At 48.0% G+C, this 17,093-nt stretch overlaps 1 protein-coding gene across 1 annotated transcript in view; it reads left to right on the top strand.

Annotated features, from left to right (window-relative positions):
* Positions 1-17,093, top strand: part of ZC3H3 (zinc finger CCCH-type containing 3) — a 777,623-nt gene that overhangs the window by 43,962 nt on the left and 716,568 nt on the right. The window lies entirely within an intron of this gene.

Genomic DNA, 17,093 nt, shown 5'->3' with positions numbered 1-17,093 from the left:
TTCAGGGTAAAGGAATAACTGCACACAGGTACAGGCATATAAGATGTACCCTAGCAGCATTGTGGTGACCTAAAAGCAATAGTATGACTGTTTCAGGCTTCCAAGAAGATGGCGTGACCATAGTTAAAAACCCAAATTTCCAACAAGCATGGGGAGGCTGGAGGTTTCAGACTAAATCCTCACTAGTTTTAAGGACCTGGGTTTTGGATTTAGGATTGTCATAGAGGAAGATGACCAGCCTTGAGGTATCCTGTCAGTGGAGGCCAGTGCTTTGGTGCATTCTTTGCTTGCTTTGGATGGATGGTGAGGCTGCTGGTGTGGTCAGATGGAGGACGAGATGTGGGGTTGGTGAGGGGGACTCTGTGTTGGGTTGCACATGGGAATTTCTGTGCTCATCTACCCTGAGTGGAAGAATCTGAGCTGAGCAGGTAGGAGGAAACCAGTCTGGTCTTTTTCAGCTATCATGTGCTATTTTAGTGTGGTGTTCTGCACACGTACAAACGGTGCTCCTCTGTATATATGTTGCTCCTCTGGAATAATATGTTGCTCTGAACAAATCGAAAGAGAAAACCCTTTGAAGTTGCTTGAAGCCCAACGCCCAGGGAGGCGTGTGGATGTGGGAGCGCACTGGGCCTCTGTGAAGGGCCTCCAGCAGCCTCCCTCTGGGCATCGGCTGTGCCGGAAATCCCGGAGAGCAGGAAGGTGCCCTGCTTGGATGGGATCTCTACCATGCACTTCGCTTTTTATTGCGTTTGCGGGCCGTGGGCTCGGCTCCCAATGCTGATATCTCAGACACACAACCGGAGTCTCTCGTGAATGCAGAAGATGAGGCTTCGATAGTTGCACTGGTGATTGGAGTGAAAGGAGTTGATATTGGATGCAGGGTGCCTGCTTTCCAGTCGGCCAGAGCCCCTCGTCGGTGCCTGATCCTCAGCAGATAGGGGAAGCGTTTGCACTTTGGACTAAGGAAAGTTTGGGGGCTGGGCCGGGGATGCTGCGGAGGCAGCGTTCACAACCCCCCCTCCCCCCAGGGGTCATGTGGTTGGGGCCTCGGGGCTCCTGAAGGAGCGTTGGGGCACAGGTCCTGGCTGAGGACTGGGCTCACACTTGTGAAGAGGGGAAAAAAAATCCCTGGGTGGTTACAAATGAAGGCTGAAGGCACCGGATCCCAACCCTGGTTCTGACTGCACTGGAAGCCCAAATGAGCAGGAAGAACCTGTTGGGCTACTATTAGCCCTTACCCACATGCAAGTTTGAAGCTACTGCTGTTGTAGAAAGGGCAGGTATAAAGCTAAGAAGAGAATTGAATAAAGGAGGGACCACATTATGCAAATAAGGCTGTGTTCTGCCTGGGACCATGTGTTCACTTTGTATCTCTGTCTCCCGCCTCAGGAAATCCCCTGTGCTGACCGCCCTGCCCCTTCCCCTCCCTCAGGATGATGGGTTCCTGCCCCCGTGCTGCTGGCCTCTCATTGATGTGACCGGGCGCACGTCACCACTGTCACGTGATGGTGATGGCCCCTACCGCCCCCCATTTTCCTTGCAGAGAAAAGAGGGCGGAATTAGCCCGGAGGAGGGAAAGTACTCCTGGTGATTTGTATTCTCTGGTCACTGTGTATGCTGTCGGGCATATTTTATATTTAGGGCCTCTGCCCCCAAGCAGGTGCAAAAGCACATGGAGACCCTAACTCAGAACCCTCTAACAGCCCATTTAAGCCCTGTTCAGGTTACCTACTCAGAAATATCAAAGATTACATCGCCCAACCAATTGCTGATATAGTTAATGCATCCCTTTCAAAAGGCCACTTTCCAGCCTCTCTCAAGAAAACCTCTATTTTGCCAATTCCCCAAAACAAAAATCAAGATCTATCAGATGTATCAACTTACCTCCCCATAGCCACCCTTCCTACAATAGCTAAAATCACTGAATCAGTTGCTCTTCGACAACTATCTTCCACTGTATATATTGTACTTATATATTGGAATGTATATATTGGAATAATCTTCCACTGTATATATTGTACTTATATATTGGAATGTATATATTGGAATAATCTTCCACTGTATATATTGTACTTATATATTGGAATGTATATATTGGAATAATCTTCCACTGTATATATTGTACTTATATATTGGAATGTATATACTGGAATAATCTTCCATTGTATATATTGTACTTAGAATATTTACTGTTCCTAATTATTCATACTCTGTATTTATCTTTTTGCCAGTTTATATGTTTTACCATCTCTAGACCAGTTATCCGTTCACCTAGTTAATTTACTTCAAATACCACCATGTAGTTTTTGTTCCCTGTAAAGGCTTTTGTCTGTGTGACAGCTGTCCTATTCAAGTTTCAAGTTACATGTAAACCGATACGATGTGCAAACGGTTATCGGTATATAAAAATGTTAAATAAATAATCTGATTACATAGAAGAAAACGGTCTGTTACACCCTAGTCAACATGGTTTTAGGAAAGGTCATAGTACAGAGTCATTACTTCTTTCATCCATCCATACAATAATCAGAGGCTTCGATTCAAACACAGATTATATAATGGTTCTACTTGACATTTCAGCAGCCTTTGGTACCTTAAATCATGACATTCTGCTTCTTGATCTCAAACAGATTGGTATTAATGGAACAGTTCTGCAGTAGTTTACGTTAATTACAGTCCTAAGTAAGTGCACCTGAAAGTCAAGATTGTGACCACCCACTGTGGAAGAGATGGGCTCGATAAATTTCACAGGAAACCCAACCTGTGCTTCTCTGTTCCTAGTCACAGTGCAGCTGGACTTCTTTCTCTCCCGAGCAGAAGGGGGGCAGAAGTGAGTGAGGTGGACCCCGAGCAGCTTTTGGCCTGGTTTTGTGTTCCCGAGTCAGTGGCCGTGCTTGGGCTGGAATTGTGTGCTTTCGGGGGCATAGGCTCCGTGCACTGGGGCAAAGAGTGTTCCTGGTGGCAGACGTAAAGTGTGCGCCTTCCCCTGCAGGAAAAGAGGGACGCTTTCTTATGCAGTCATCATCGAACAGTGCTTTGAGGCTTGGGAGGCGCGAATGGCAATTGAAACGAAGGGAAATATCCTGTTTTATATTCCGCAGCGTTCGTTATTGTGTGTGTGTGTGTGTGTGTGTGAGAGAGCTGGGAAAATATTACCAGTTCTTAGGTGCCAGCAGGAACTTGTAGGAGTCGGGGAGAAAAAGTGAAACCCCAATGCCCCAAGGCTCTTCTCCCCCACCCCCCACCATAGTGTGCCTCCTCTCTCCCTGTTCTCCATCATCTTCTCTCCATCAGGCTGGGAGCAATGCGGGGACTCGGGAGCACTCAGCATGTGTCCGGGCGGGCGAGCGGGTCCTACATTAGCTTTGCCTCTTCTCCTTGGTGGCTGGCAAGGCATGTGGTGTTTTATTTTTCCTCTCCTGCCCGTAAGTGGGGTGGAGGAATGCTACAGAGCAGTTTGGTTTCTAGGCGACAGCCCCCATATTTTAGGTAACCGGGTGCTTGGGGATCCCTTTTCATCTGGTCGGACGCTGGGAACCGCACGGAAATGTGGTAGTGGCCGAGTGACTCCTCCGCCAGCCATGGACGGGCGTCTGGAGCTGCTCTTGACTCGTCCTCTGGTTTCACTGGACCGAGAAAGCCACTGTAGGTGATACGGAGCGGATATGGCATGGACGTCCCGGCACAGGCACACACGGGCAGCCTGAAAGTGGAAGGGTCGTTTAAAGTTTATTTATCATTTATATACCGTTGTCTCAGTATAGCCTTCACAGCGGTTAACATTTCAGTAAATACGTAAAAGCAATGAAATTACAATCGGTCATAAAAGAATTGACAACTAAAATAATTAAAAGAATAGAAATTACAAAAACACATTAGCTGTTAAAATAAGAGATTAAAAGTAAAGTATGGTAAAACGGGTATTAAATCGATGAAAATACTAAAAGCACATATTTAGCGTTTTTAGCATTTTTAAAAGAAGAAAAAAAAAACAGCAAACAGCTGGATTCTGACCATCTAAGTGGTTTACAAATAAACATACATAATAAAACAAATAAAACATAGCATATATTACAAATACAACATTAACTGTAGATTAGCTGTAGATATGAAGTTTGTGTGCATGCCTGTTTCTCATTTTCAGTGTAAGCAGCGTTAAAGAGCCATGTCTTAAGTTCAGCTTTAAACTTGTTTTTATCCTGTTGCAGCCTTAGTTTTGATCCTGCAGTTGACAGCGCTCTCTCTCTTACTTGGCCAAGGTGTGCTGATTTAATCGTGGGGATTGCTAGGAGTCCTTTATTGGCTGATCCTCTCTCCATAGATTATATTATGTATTATGCACGCTGTTTTCTATCGTATTCTAGAGTTAATCGGTAGCCAATGTAACGCTATCAAAATGTTGGTGTGATGTGATCACACTTCTCTCTTCCTGTCAGGATTCGAGCCGCAGCATTCTGCAATACCTGTAAAGGTCTAGTGGTGGACTGAGGAAGACCTAATAACATTGCATTGTAATAGTCTATGTTGGCAAAAAGTAAGGCTTGGAGAACAGATCTAAAATCGAGTGGCTCTAATAATGGTTTCAGTCTTCTCAGCTTCTGTTAGATTATAGTTTTCCTATTTTTTTAAATTTGCCTTTGATCGCTGATCGTCTTGGCTGAGCAGCAGCTGCTCGTTGAAGCCTGAAGAAGACTGCAGGCGTGTTGCACAGCGGGGGGCCCTGATGCTGGTTCATAAGGTTGCTGACGCGTGTCGAGATCTTTAGCCCTCTGGCTTGTAAGCTCTTGGGGGCAGGGATGCTCGACCCCCCCCCCCCCCCTCCTCGCTTTCCTCATCACAGAGCCCTGAACGCATGCCGTGTAGGGGCTGCATTTTCCTCTCCTTCCCATGCTGTGCCGCTGCCGGCTCCCCTGTGTGCTGTAAATACCGCCCAGCAGCTTTCTGGGAGCCCTGCCCGCCTGGCTCTGCCTTTCCCCCATGCTGCCAGCGGAGGGCAGCCTTGCCCCTCTCATTCCCCTCCCCGTGCACCTTTTCTGGTAATTGATTGCCTAATTTCCCCCTTATGTGACAGAAAGCAGATATCAAGTAATTTGCAGCAATAGCCCGCTAATGCTGGGCCAGTATCAAAACTCCCATGTTCATTTCAAGTGGCAGATAAAACACTAATATATAATTATCCTTGCAAATTGGATTGTTTTAAATAACCAAAAGGCTGCGGCCAGGAGAAAACGATCCCATTTCCCTTGAGTTACTATTGCAGCGTAATTGCTGCATTCAATCAATTTCCCAGGCATTAGAAATTCCATCACAATCAACATTAGGCTTTATTCATTGTGATGGCTAAGAGCCGGGCCATTTCTCCTCTTTCCCTTAACTGGCAAAATTAATCAGGAAAAGGATTTTAAACATTTACCCGTGTGAAGGAGGTCAGCGCTGCCACTGTATTGCTCAGCAGATAAGCGAGCTAATAAAAAGAAAATGGAATTAGTAATGATCGCTGGGAACGCAGTATATAAAAGCTGGCGATCGGCCGGCTCCAGGGGAAGGGGAGGGTGGGGGAGGAATCAATTTCCTGCGGGCAAGATGTGCCCTTTTTTTTTTTTTTATCCTTGTTCGCAGCGCAGAGGCAGTGGGTTGGAGAATAGCGAGGCTGCGGGCGGAGCGCGCCCCGCGCCGTGCGCCATTCCTTCGGGCGCCTCAGAGAAGCCCTGCCTCGGGGGGGGGGGGGGGATTGCAGGATGCTGGCAGCCTTAGCCCCGCGGGACCGCGGAGGGGGTGCGGGCGCGTGGAACGTGGCGGTGCCTGGCCCTGGCACTCTGCCAGAGCCTCGGGGGTGACGCTTGCACCCCCCCCCCCCAGAACTGGGAGTGGAATCTGCAGCTCCCGGGAGGGACGGAGCTGGCCCTGGTGACCGGGAGCCCCAGAGGTGCTGGTGCGCTTGAAACGTTTTCTTTTTGCCGTGGCCCGACGCAGGGAAAACAAATGTCCCCCCTGAACGTAAGGAAGAGTCGGTGGGTGCGATGCACCCCAAGGAATAGGCAGAGAAGAAGGCAGAGGTGTAAGGGACGTGGCTTTTCTTTTAATCATCTGCGGTAGCCGTTTCCACGAAGTGTCGGTTCCAGGACACCGGCTGGCGCTGCCGTGTGCTTACTGGCATGGATTAGCTGACTGACGAGGTTTGTCATGTTATCGGGAACCTTTGTCACCCCTTCCCCCCCCCAGTAAGCTAAAAGACGGAGCAAATGAGTGAAACTGAGCAGAATGTGGTCTGAGTTGAGCTAAAACCTCAGGTTATAAACATGACGTGATCAGCCAGGTCTGACGGCCGGGTGCAGGGAAGCATTTTGGGGTGACCCGGCCCCCTGCTGTAGGTGGCTGGCGGCCGGGTCACCCCAAAGGGGGAGGGGTGGACGAGTATTGATGTCGTGTGACAGAGGCTGCCTTGTCTCTGCCTCTCTCAGCATGAGAATGGGTTGGAGATGGGCATCGTATTATTGCATTTATTATTTGACATTTAGATTTCTGATTGTCTCCTCATTTGCAATAAGTGACAGGTAATATAAGTGGAAGGGAGAGTATTTGCCCTCCTGGGGAGGATGGGTGGGCTCTGCGCCCACAGTTCTGGTGAATGGTGCTTCATTTTTATTTTTTTTTTATCCCTCTGTGGGATGACAGGAGCTGGTGCCCCATGAAACGCGTGCGTCTGTAACAGAGGTTCCCCTTAGCGCTGGGCCTATTCAGCTGTTTTCACAATGAGCGGTGCTTTAGCTGAAATGGGTTTTAGTGAGTTTGCTCTGAAACACAAATCTCCTCCTCCTCCTGTCTGCCTGTGGGACACCTCGGTACAGTCCACTCCTCCTCCTCCTCTCTCTCATTTCACTCCGTAGTGGAAGCCGGCATCGTGGCCGCCGCTGGGAGCCGAGAGTACAATGGAAACCGAAGGGGCCACGGGCGATCTACGTGGGAAATGGACCTCGCCCTTGAGAAGGCTGTAAGGAGCTTGGAAACCCCCACCGCCTGTAAAGCTGAAAGGGAAAAGAGCGGCCCGGGGGCTCTTATGCAGAATTCCTGGCTCACTCTCGGGAGCGGCCATGCTGCAGAGCTGGCGCTCCCAGTCCCTCGGCCTCCGTTAAGGGTGACACGTGGTGGCTGGAGACGCAGGGTTCCAGGGGGCTTCCGATCTCAGGACCGACTAGGAGGGGTGGGTGGGAATGAAGGATTCCAGCACTGAGCTGCAAGAAGTGGCAGGCCAAGAAGAAAAGTGTCCAGCAGCCGACTTACCTTTCCGAGAGACGGTCGGCAGGTGCCTCCTCTCTCGGGTCCATTTGCCACTGGAATCGGAAAGAGACGTTTCCGACAAGAAAGATCTCCAGTACCACAGAATAACTGGGGCAGCCGTTTAGTAACGCCGTATTTATTTTTTTTTAGCCTTCTCTTGGGTGTTTTGGTATTTTTTGCTCTAATTGCACAAGAGTCAGAGCCTTGCAGGTGCCACGTTGCCATGGCTGGAGCTCAGGAGGATCAGCTTGAATTTGCAGGTGGTGGCTGCTGCAGCAGGGTTGTAAACGTTCGCTGTTCCACTGTCCCTTTCTTTAAAAAAAAAAATAAATAAATAAAATAAATGTCCGTGTGATGCTGTTAGAAGGCTCCCCCTGGTTTCTGACGGCCATACCTGCCTCCGGGCAGACTGCTTTTCCAGCTGCCCTGCTGCCCTAGAACATCTCCGCGCTGCCCGTCAGAACCTGCTGACAGGATGGCAAACGGACCTGCCTTCTGGGAGTCAGCGGTCCGAATGGCAGGAGGGCGCGCTCTCCAGGGCTCTTGCTCCCCTTTCTTTCAGGGGAGGGGGCGAGAGGACCCTCGCGGCCCTGCCGGAGGAGATTCCTGCCCTTGGGTTAGGGATTCTCGTGGTTTCCGCAGGGACTCGCCGAAAGCTTCCACCTTAGAAGGGTCGGCTTGTTTTCATGTGCAATGTGAAAGCTCTGTACTGTCTCAGCAAAGGCAGACACACAGGGTGGTCCTTTGAACGAATCGACAATATGAGCCAGCCTGGGGGAGGCCACGCTGCTCATTTTTCCCTTTAACATGTATGTTTCTTCTCATGAAGGTCAAGTTGCACGAAGGCTGCAGGTTTACCACAGCATACGAAGACAAGTCCAGAAGGATCCTGAAGCCGTTTCTCAAGGAAATGCAGACAAAGTCCGATCCCAGGGGGGGTGGGGAGCTGCCGCCACGCTGTCCTACTTCTTACATCTTCTGGGTGGCCTGATTTAAATCCCTCTGAGGCCGCGTGGCTTCGCCATGCTAATGTAACCCCGCTACGTAACAGGCAAAAATCTGTGCTAAAAGCCGACTTAGCAGACTAATCCTGCATAGCTAAGGGCACTGGCTGTCAGTCAGCAGCGCAGGGAGGTGCGCTGGAGGGAAGGCTGCTTAGCGCCACTTTTCTATAACCCTGGAAATGTAACTCCTGGATCCTCTCCTTTCTGGTGGCCACGTGGAAGGGGCCGACTGCTTCTACCGCACTGGGCACAGCAGTAGAAGAGCTTTGGCCACCAGAAAGGAGAGGCCCCAGGAGTTACAGTTCCAGTGTAAGCTCTCCGAAGTGGGCACATCCACCAGCGCTGGGCCTCCTGACTTCGATGTAGGTGCCCACCTCGGGGAGCTTACCCTTGGTGCCGTGCATCATTCTCACACCCCAAGCAATTTTGGCAAAGCATGGCAAGTGAAATCCAAGGGCAAGCTCCGTGGGGTGGAGACCATCGGCTGAACGGTCGATGCACAGTGCCGAAGTGTATGCTGTTCAGCTGATGGTGCCTGCCCAGGAGAACTTATTCTTAAAATGTAACTCCTTCCCTGGTCTGAGGTGGCCAGTGTTGTGCCCAGGGTGGTAGAAGGAGCTACACACTTACATGGGCACAGCAATAGAATAACCATCTCAGACCCAGCAGTAAAATGTCCAGCGCTGTGCCAGATGAAGCAATTTCAGTGGCCCTCGGACACACAGACACAAACACTACAAGGCGGGGAGGGGCAAGAGAGATTACACACTCACACTCTCACAACTCTCACACCTCTCACACACACACACCTCTCTCACACACACCTGCATTACACAGGAGAAGGGGTTCACCCTTTTGAATTTTGCCGCATGGGACCCCCTCCCTTTGAAATGCCATGGAAGGGAGAAGGCAGGGATCACAGTTTCCAGGGGACTGGCAGATTTGATGGCAGCGACACTGTTTCTAGGAAGCTGGCAACCCTGCCATCAGCTCCAGTGGGTATGGTGCACACTCACTTCTCATACAGTCTTGCTCCTTCTCTCCTTCCCTGTCATACTCCTCCTTTGCCAAGGAGGCCTCGCATGCAGGATTGTGCCAGTCTTGCATGCAGAGCCAGTGTGCCTCTGTGCCCTTCTGGCAAGGTACGATAGCTTGCCTTTTCATTTAACTTGTGTGGGGTGGGCACCTACAACTGAGCAGACCGCACTGGCACTGTGGCACCGTTTGATGTCACGTGGCATGTTTTGCCCAAATGGCCTTGCATGGGAGATTGTGCCCACGTGGGGGATGTATCGCACCAGTTGCCTCACGTCAGCGCTTTTCTCCGTATTTTCAGATGCCCTCGCGTTTTAGCACGTGTTTTCCATTTAGCACCATTTTTTTTTTTTAAACTCCTGCTGGATTTGCATCCTGGGGGAAGGGTGGGAGGGAAGTAAAATTAGCCCCGGTTTTAATGCCGTTGGCCCCTCCTCCGTTCCCTTCCCATGGTAGGTGCCCATCCGTTCACGGCCTCCCAGATTCTTAGCAAATGAAGGGGCCTTCGTGGTCTGAAGAACTGCGTTTGGAGTGGGGGCATCGCACTCTCTCTAATTTGTAAGCTCTTTCCCTTGCTGGTCCAGTAAACTCATCCTTTCTCGGTTCTCATTCATCGAAGTCTTTGCAAGGCTCTGTTAAATACTTCCCGCCAGCCCCCTCCCTCGGGTGAAGATGGAGAGAGATTCCACCTGCCGTCCCGGCCACTGCCCCATTCCTCTTCTGTTGGCTGTCGGGGAAGGGGACTCCCTTGTTTATCGTCCCCAGAACATCCCTGGTTTGGGATAGGCCTTGCATAAAAGTCAGTTGTTCTGGAAAAGGTCATCACGTGTTTACTGGTTTTCTTACTGTAACTGTAACCCTAGTAAACGGAGAGAAGCCTCTTCCCTGCCCCAGGATCTAGTTGCCTGCATTTGGTGCTTTCTCTCCCCCGTGTGACAGATCCACTCCTTGGCTGCTGGAAGCCATCTCCAGCCACGCTGTCAGTCCCTAGTGCTCGTAAATCATTATGTTTTCGGCACGGCCCTCTCACTTTCGCTGGCTGGCTCTTGAGGCCGGCTGCAGTGGGAGGGGCTAAGCGACTGGGAGAAGTTCACATACTTGGCCGGGCTCTGAGCATCAGCTTCGTCAGTCCGTGTATTTCACAGGTTCAGGTTTCCCAGCTTTTTTGGGTGACCGAGTTCCTGAATTGCTCTCAGGAGTTGAGGCAGTGAGCAGTGGCTGCCTTAGCTAATATCTTTAAAATAGTTTAAAGGGACCCTGACTCCACTTCTCTTCAATAACATCCAGGACACTATTTATGTTAATGATTTTTTTTTTGTTTCCGTCAATAAGCAGGCTGAATTAGCCGTGCTGAGTGGGTGACGTCATCTGGGCGGCACTAGGCGGGAACTGTCTCTCAAAGCTAAGGCTTTTGCCCTGCTAGGCATGCGTGGTCCTTCCTGCACTATCCAGCCTTCCAGAAGTCTCCTCGGCCTTTCTTCATCCGTGCTTCGCATGGCTGCGGATCATCGTCAGTAACAGATGGCCACAGCTACTGCTACCTGTGCTTAAGGCCGGAGCGTGATCAGGCCAATTGCAGAGACTGCGGCAGGTTGCTCTGTGGGTATAAAGGAACAGGGGGGGTCATGTGGATTGCATTGTGTGCTTCGATTGGTAGAAACCTTTGTGGCATGCAGACAGTGTCCCATGTGCTGCCAGGATGCTTACCGGACTGCTGCAACCAACCTTTTTTTGTGACCCTTTTGTACCTTTCACGGCAGTTTTTTCAATGGTTTCACTTATGTTTCCTTTCTTAGTGCCATTTCACATTTTGCATCATTTCAAGTTTTCTTATTTTCTGCTGTTGCCACCTCAGCTTGGTGCCATGTTTGCAGCTCCAATTTCACTGAAACTGCTCAATTCTTGTAAGACATTCAGTCATTCTTCTTTGGGTCATCTGGCCTTGTCTGTCTTTAACCTCGCTTGGTCCATTTTTTGCTCCAAGGTGTACAAGTAGCAGGCCAGCAGTTTGAAGAGGTGCCTGCCGTAAGTGCTTTCAGAAGATGTTGCTCCCTGATCATTATTTAAGTGCAAGACTTGCCTAGATGAGGCCCACAGTGTTTCTGACTGTAACCTCTGAGCCTGGGTGTCGGCTGGAGTGGTTCAGGCCCAGTAGGAGAGAGGCTATGTAAGTAAGATTAAATCCATCTCAAAACTGGCCTCAGAGCTCAGTAAGAAGGCCTGGTGAGCTGATTTAAGCTCACAGTGGTGGCCGGATACAGCCAACCCTCAACTGCTTTGATTTCTTGGTCCCAGTTTAGGACCTGGAGCATAGACACCTCCCACTGTCACTGCTTGAGTTGACTAAAGGGTTTCCAAGACTTTGTTTCTGAGTTATTGCAGATGAGCACTGAGCTTGAAGCATCACTCTCTTGTCACACCTGCTCAGTACAAGGCTTAGACATGATTAAAGAGTCCCAAGCTATGACATGCTTACTTCTGGAAGCTCCCTTAACTTCATATAATCTGGCCAGGCCATACTGCTCTCCCAGGGTGAAAGAGCTGAGTTTGCATAGCCTTCATGGATGTTTAGTCATGTATGAGCTTTGCTCCCATTCTGCTCGGGGAATCTGTACAACCAATGCCTTAAAGATGTTGAGCCACATGCACCGGGCCTTTAGACCCAGATGGCTATGTTGAGCCATGCACTTCCTGTGACATCTTGACTGCATGCCTAACTACATCTCTACAATAAATGCACTTTCTATTGACTCTTGTTGGTCATGTAAGTTTATCTTTGTAAGTTCTGTGAAGCAGGGACTGTCTCTTATGTGTATCTATGCCATGCCTCATATGTCTAGTAGCCTTTATAACTGATGATAAAGACCAAAATGCCCACATAGTCTGCCCAGTTAAGATTCATCCTCTGTTGGTAGATGTGCATATAAAATTCTCAAATGCAACTCCACATAAACTCCCTCATCCTTGGGCCTTCTGAATTCTGCTATCATATCCGTCCGAAGCATGGCCAAGTCAATTACAGTCATAATACTCTTAGCTTCCCCATGCTTTATTTGAGCCCTGATGTAATAAATGCCACACTGGGTCAGACCAAGGGTCCATCAAGCCCAGTATCCTGTTTTTCCAACAGTGGCCAATCCAGGTCACAAGGACCTGGCAAGTACCCAAACATTAGATAGATCACAAGCTTATTGATTACTGTAATAGTTTATGGCTTTCTCCTCTAGGAACTTATCCAAACCTTTTTTAAACCCAGTTACACTAACTGCACTAACCACATCCTCTGGCAAGGAATTCCAGAGTTTAACTAGTAAATGATGTGGTCAAACCACTGCTGCACCATGCAGGTTCCCCCCTCTGTTTTTGGACTGTACTTTAATTTTTGCCTTCCCCACTTCCTCTGGAAGGGCATTCCGGCTACCTGTGAAAACATTTCTGGAATAGTTTATTTAAATTTCCAGAGACGACTACTAATGCATATTATTGTAATTTATGGACCTTCCTACACATGTGATTCACACTTAAATCGCAGTGGTCATAAGGGTTTTTAATCATCAGTCCACTGCAGAACTCTTGAGGCCAGGAGTCTCTCCAAGCCTAATAGCAAAAGACATGGTAACATGGTGAATGACAGATGAAGAGCAAATCCTTATACTCTCTCTCTCAGCTTTCACAGCCTGGATATTGAGAGGATAGCGATTGGTAACCTTTGATTGTCTGATGAAGCATTATTAGTCATTTTGGCAGCGTTTGGAGCAAGTTGGGTGGGCTTTAAAGTGTGCACACACTCGTGTATTTTATAAACAAAGTACTGGCATATGTCATCCAACGTGCACATAAGCTTTTACACCTCGCTTTTGTCTGCAGTTTTTGGTTGGGGATCTGGAAGGGTGTGCATGAACTGGTGCAGGGCCAGTGTAAACTAATGAAGGTCTGGATTGTGATACATTACAGGAGGGCATCCAAATGGCAGATGAAATTTAATGTGGACAACTGCAAGGTGATGCTCATAGGGAAAAGTAACCCACGCTGTAGTTACACGATGTTAGGTTCCATATTAAGAGGTACCACTCAGGAGAAGGATCTGGGCATCATCGTCGACGATACTTCGAAATCCTCAATTCAGTGAGCAGCAGCAAGTCAGAAAAGCAAATTATTAGGAAAGAATGGAGAATGTCATAATGCTTCAGCACTGCTGGATGATGAGGCTGCACCTGGAGCACTGTGTTTAGTTCTAGTCGCCGTAGATCAAAAAAGATACAGTTGAACTGGAGAAGGTACAGAGAAGAGAGGCCTAAGAAGATCCCATGCTACTGATGCAATTAATAGCAGTGGCTATTCCCTAAGTAAACTTGATTAATAGCATGGAATAGAATTGATTAATAGCATGGAATAGACTTTAGTTTTTGGGTACTTGCTAGGTTCTTATGGCCTAGATTGACCACTGTTGAAAACAGGATGCTGGGCTTGATGGACCCTTGGTCTGACCCAGTATGGCATGTTCTTATGTTCTTAATAGCACTTAATGGACTTCTCCTCCAAGAACTTATACAAACCTTTTTTGAACCCAGCTACACTAACTGCACTAACCACATCCTCTGGCAACAAATTTCAGAGCTTTACTGTGCATTGAGTGAAAAAGAATTTTCTTCGATTAGTCTTAAATGTGCTACTTGCTAACTTCATGGAATGCCCCCTAGTCCTTCTATTATTCGAAAGTGAAAATAACGGAGTCACATCTACTCATTCAAGACCTCTCATGATTTTAAACATCTCTATCATATCCCCCCTCAGCCGTCTCTTCTCCAAGCTGAACAGCCCTAACCTCTTTAGTCTTTCCTCATAGGGGAGCTGTTCTATTCCCCTTATCATTTTGGTTGCCCTTCTCTGTACCTTCTCCATTGCAACTATATCTTTTTTGAGATGCGGCGACCAGAATTGTACACAGTATTCAAGGTGCGGTCTCACCATGGAGCGATACAGAGGCATTATAACATTTTCCGTTTTATTAACCATTCCCTTCCTAATAATTCCTAACATTCTATTTGCTTTTTTGACTGCTGCAGTACACTGAGCCGACTATTTTAAAGTATTATCCACTATGATGCCTAGATCTTTTTCCTGGGCGGTAGCATCTAATATGGAACCTAACATCGTGTAGCTACAGCAAGGATTATTTTTTCCTATATGCAACACCTTGCACTTGCCACATTAAATTTCATCTGCCATTTGGATGCCCAATCTTCCAGTCTTGCAAGGTCCTCCTGTAATGTATCACAGTCCGCTTGTGATTTAACTACTCCGAATAATTTTGTAACATCCGCAAATTTGATAACCTCACTCGTCGTATTCCTTTCCAGATCATTTATAAATATATTGAAAAGCACCGGTCCAAGTACAGATCCCTGAGGCACTCCACTGTTTACCCTTTTCCACTGAGAAAATTGAACATTTAATCCTTCTCTGTTTCCTGTCTTTTAACCAGTTTGTAATCCACAAAAGGACATCGCCTCCTATCCCATGACTTTTTAATTTTCTTAGAAGCCTCTCAGGTGGGACTTTGTCAAACGCCTTCTGAAAATCCAAATACACTACATCTACCGGTTCACCTTTATCCACATGTTTATTAACCCCTTCAAAAAAGTGAAGCAGATTTGTTAGGCAAGACTTCCCTTGGGTAAATCCATGTTGACTGTGTCCCATTAAATCATGTCTTTGCCCCACAAAAGTGTTATCCTGCCCTTTGACTGGTTATTTTCCACTTTTTAATTGGAAGCCAACCCTTAGCTAGGGAGTCCCACTTGTGTGGCTGATCATTCTCCTTGTCGATGGACAAAGCTAAGTTGCTTACCTGTAATGATTGTTCTCTGTAGCAGCAGGTTACTCAACCATGCACAGCTTCTCTCCTCCCATTCAAAGTTGGTTCTTCAGAATGTGTATAAGACTGGGAAGGCTCATGCAGGCTCTCCCCCCTCCCTTAGCCTGTCCTTACCACTCTCTGTCTCGCTCATGTTCCCTAAGTCTGATTCCACCTCCACCGATGTTGCTCTTCGTGGTGCCGTGGAGCACCCCCCACCACTACTGCTCTTCCTGCTTTCTGCCCAGGTGGGCCGCCACTGACTCCCATTGCTGTTGCTTCTGACCAGCTCGGACCACTTCTGATTCCAGCCGTGCTGCCGGAGCACTCCTGATACTGTCACTATCACTGCGGATCTTCCAGCCCGAGTAAATTACAACTCCCTCCCTTTCCTGTGGGCCACAGATTGGGACACGATCTATGGTATCTTTTGTAACCTTTATTAAACACTTTTGATGTTATTCCATTTGAACCATTTGGTTTTTTTCTCTCAGGCTAATAAGAGCCTTGGTTTCTCTGGTCGAGGGAAGTCTACTGAGAATGTACAATTTAGAAATAAGACTGTGGGTTAAGCATTGTCTAAGGCATGGGACCCTCTTCCAACGCCTCCCTTTACTGCTTTTTCAGCCATCAGATGTCTCGCTTACAGGAGGCCTTCTAGATGTGATGCTCTGGCAAACCAACCTTTTCCCCGTGCTTAGCAAGTTGCCCCAATCTGTTTTAATCTCTCTTCTTCCCATTAAAACATAAATAAATAAATAAACTGCTGACTGGAATCCTGGAGGGAGATGTTCCTTTGATAGTTTTTAAAAATGTGTCCCACAGATATAATGTGCCGTCAGTGTGTGCAATTATATGCAGGGGTGGAAAGATATTTTGAGAACTCAGACCAAAGTTTTTAGGAGGCAGGGCAGAGGTGTCACTTGATACTTCAAAGATTTGGGGCAAGCTGGGGATGGGAGAGGGGAGCCCAGGGCATAGGCAAGTAACGAGAGCAGGCTGAGAAGGCGTTTACCCACATTATGATGTGGGGGCTGGTGCAGGGACTGTATGCCTGTATGTCTTAGTAATCTGAAGACTCTCACTGGCACAAGCGCTGAAGGCCTGCTGGGGAAATGGGCTCCTTTCGCACAATGATAGCGTCACCCGATCGCCTTTTTATTTATTGGACTTTACCCGTGCTAGGAAGAACCGAACTCTGTAATGGGACTCGAGGCATGTCCGTTTCCCTCCAGACAATACGGCCCTAGCGTGGAATGTGTAAGAGAAGAGCAGGAGCTGGCTTCATTAATGCCATCACATCACTGGCCTCCTGCACCCCAGGGGGAAAGTCACTCGCACGCAAAGCCGATTTGTAGAAGGAGATTTATCCTGCAAATGACCTGGAACCTTTGAGGCTCTAATGCAGCCTCCAGATGTAAGGTTTAAGACACTATTTTAAGTTCTTCCTGTAGCAGAGTTGAGAATATTGTTCAGACTATGAGGACACACATGATCAAGGTGGACCTAGCAGAGTGTAAGAGTGTCTAAAGGTCAGAAGAAGGCACCGACTGTGATATCTTTTTTTTTGTTTCTTAAATAAAGTGCATCCCGACCTGTGTATATTTTGGGTTTCTCCAGGGCACACATGGTTACTAGAACTCTGCACTGTTGTGTGTAGAAGTGATTTCACATTGCAAGGTTTAACTTTCTTGTTTTTTTTTCAACTGCTTTGTACCTTTCCCAGGCCCATAAGTCATTTCCATGCAGTGTCCTTTTCTTTTCATACTCTGTCCCGCCTTCATAAAACCTGTGCGTACCAATCAACCTCAGTCCAAAGAGCCCAGTGTAACGATTCTACATGCAGCAAACCAAGCTTGGACAAAACATATTTGTGGGCTAATGGGAAAGGTATTTGGAGTCAGAGTTGCACAACA

The sequence above is a fragment of the Rhinatrema bivittatum genome, chromosome 2 (genome assembly GCF_901001135.1).
Source record: "Rhinatrema bivittatum chromosome 2, aRhiBiv1.1, whole genome shotgun sequence".
NCBI lineage: Eukaryota > Metazoa > Chordata > Amphibia > Gymnophiona > Rhinatrematidae > Rhinatrema > Rhinatrema bivittatum.
The sequence above is the reverse complement of the archived record's forward strand: the minus strand, read 5'-3'. Positions and strand labels throughout refer to the sequence as shown.